Source organism: Lactuca sativa, chromosome 5 (assembly GCF_002870075.4).
Source record: "Lactuca sativa cultivar Salinas chromosome 5, Lsat_Salinas_v11, whole genome shotgun sequence".
In the NCBI taxonomy this organism is placed as follows: domain Eukaryota; kingdom Viridiplantae; phylum Streptophyta; class Magnoliopsida; order Asterales; family Asteraceae; genus Lactuca; species Lactuca sativa.
Window position 1 is genome coordinate 165432689 of NC_056627.2, and position 2796 is coordinate 165435484.

Consider the following 2796-nt stretch of genomic DNA (forward strand, 5'->3'; position numbering starts at 1 on the left):
TGTTCAAATATCTTCATAAGAAAATCTCAGAAACCACATGCTAATTTGCAGGATGAATTCCAATCGTGGAAGAGGCCATCCTTCATACAGGGGTAGTTATAGTAGAGGTCGAGGAAATCCTACGGCTTCAAGCAGTTCTTATAGAACTGGAAATTCGTCACAAGCAAATGATCAGTCTCTTCCAATTCCTGGAAGCCCATTATATGAGGAGTTTAAAGCATTTTTAGAATCAAAAAAGGAAAATATTCCTAGTTTCGCCCAAATGATCACAGATGGTGAAACCATCAACGATAATTTTGAATATAAAGAATCATCTCATAAAGATAATATTATTATCTTAGAACATAAAGATATAATGCTTTATTTTGAAAACAATGATGATCCATGGTTTTTAATGACAAGATACTTGGATACAGCGACATACGCTGGATATTCTTATAAACAAAGATTATATTATGAGAATATTTTGAAAATAACTGGATCAGTTGAATTTTCTCATTTTACATCCGGAGGTAATACCAGTGTTTACAATTTTAGCAAAGCCATTATCAAAAAGATCATATCACCTGAGGAATGGGGATTAAGTACCCTCAAGGAAAAAGAGTTTATACTCCCTCCTTCGAAGATACCAATGAAATTTACATATTGGGATTATATTGAAAGCTTTCATAAAGCCTTCCTTTATGAGAACCCTCAAAGAAAACATACTTGGTTCTTTAAAGTATGTGAAAAGGCTTATAACCAAAGTAAAGATATACCAAATTGGTGGATCTCATATGGCCCAAGTATAGATATTCTCCCTGAGGAACCATTTAGGAGATTATATGGGGAATGGTTACTCATCTCTCCTAGATACCGAAACCAAGCCATTCCTTTGAAATCAGAAGGGCTGGAAGCAATATCTTCCATGCATTTTTTCATGGAAGTTTCTATTCCTTGGATTTGGAAATGGTCCCCACATGTGGATTATACTCCCTCCAAATTTCCTTCTCTACAAAGGTCATACTTTACCAAATTCTGGCCTAAAATGTTTCATAAAAATCCAGAAACAAAAATCCTTAATGCACAGGAAACAATTGATCATATCAATCATCAAATTAAGAAATACCAAGACCAGAAAAATTTCTCGGAAATAGCCTCCTCAACAGAAGCAGCTCCCTCAACTTCTCAAAAGGTCAATCTAACTAAAGAAGAAATAATCAATTCATTCAGGTTATACTGTTCTGAATTAAAAGAAAACCTTAAACGGTTTACAAAACATGAAAATGCAAAAGATGAAGGTTCAAGTGAAGATATTTCAGATAATATGTCAGTTGATAACCACAGCCAATCACAGTGTTTAGCGGGGGAATCCCAACCAGATGATGAAGAAATTCCAGATGAAGACCTCCCCATTGATTGCATGATTGACATGATTGAGGAATCAATCACTCAAAGAAAGAATCTTTCCAAAACAAAAAGGACAGCACCACAATAGACTCAAGGTGACAAGTGGATGGACCAAAATAAAAGAGAATGATATTCTTCAAGAATTATTGAAGACAAAGAATAATATTCGTCAGATCTATTTATGTAGCCTCTCTCTTATGTTTGAGACAGGCCTGGAGCCATTTCTATATTTCTCTCTTATAATCTCTTCTTGTAAGAAATCCTTCTGCAACAAATAGTTTGAAATAAATTTGGAGTATCAAAGTTTTACTACACGACAATCTTGGATTCACCTTTCTGGTTAGTCTACTTCCTTATACTTCATTTTATTTGTAAGCCTAATGCAAGGCTAATTCGTTAATATCACATAGTATTCTCATGGAAGCAGTATTATGATCAGCAAATCATAATTAGATATGAGCAAAAAAAAAGTCTGGAGAAAAGGGCAAAGTCGTGTTTTAGCCCTGCTTTTATAACCACATTGTTGTTTTAGGGCGTTTTACTCATTGACTCGCCTAGCCCGCCTGACTCTTTTGTAAATATTTTATAAATTTTATTCTTTCTTTGGTATTGACTCTTTTGTAAATATTTTAAAAATTTTATTCTTTCTTTGGTATTTTAAAATTTTTAAATAATTTACTCATATCTTCGTTATGGTCCTACTTGGTTGTAAAAAAAAAAAAAAAAGTCTGGAGAAAAAGGCAAAGTCATGTTTTAGCCCTGCTTTTATAACCACAGTGTTGTTTTAGGGCGTTTTACTCATTGACTCGCCTAGCCCGCCTGACTCTTTTGTAAATATTTTATAAATTTTATTCTTTCTTTGGTATTGACTCTTTTGTAAATATTTTAAAAATTTTATTCTTTCTTTGGTATTTTAAAATTTTTAAATAATTTACTCATATCCTGTTATGGTCTTGCAGCCATGGAACACTATGTGATATTACCTCGATTTGTTGTTTATGAGTATATTCAATAGATTTAAAAACAGTAATAAACAATTGATTAAAAACCAATTAATAGAAAAATATGAAATACCAAAAAATTTAGACCTTCTTAATAAACGGACTACTCCTAATAAAATTTATAAAATATTTACAAAAGAGTCAGGCGGGCTAGGCGAGTCAATGAGTAAAACGCCCTAAAACAACACTGTGGTTATAAAAGCAGGGCTAAAACACGACTTTGCCTTTTTCACCAGACTCTTATATATATATATATATATATATATATATATATATATATATATATATATATATATATATATATATATATATATATATATATATATATATATATATATATATATATATATATATATATATATATTTCTCAAATCAGAATCAACATCCAAATCCTAAAAATCCTGAT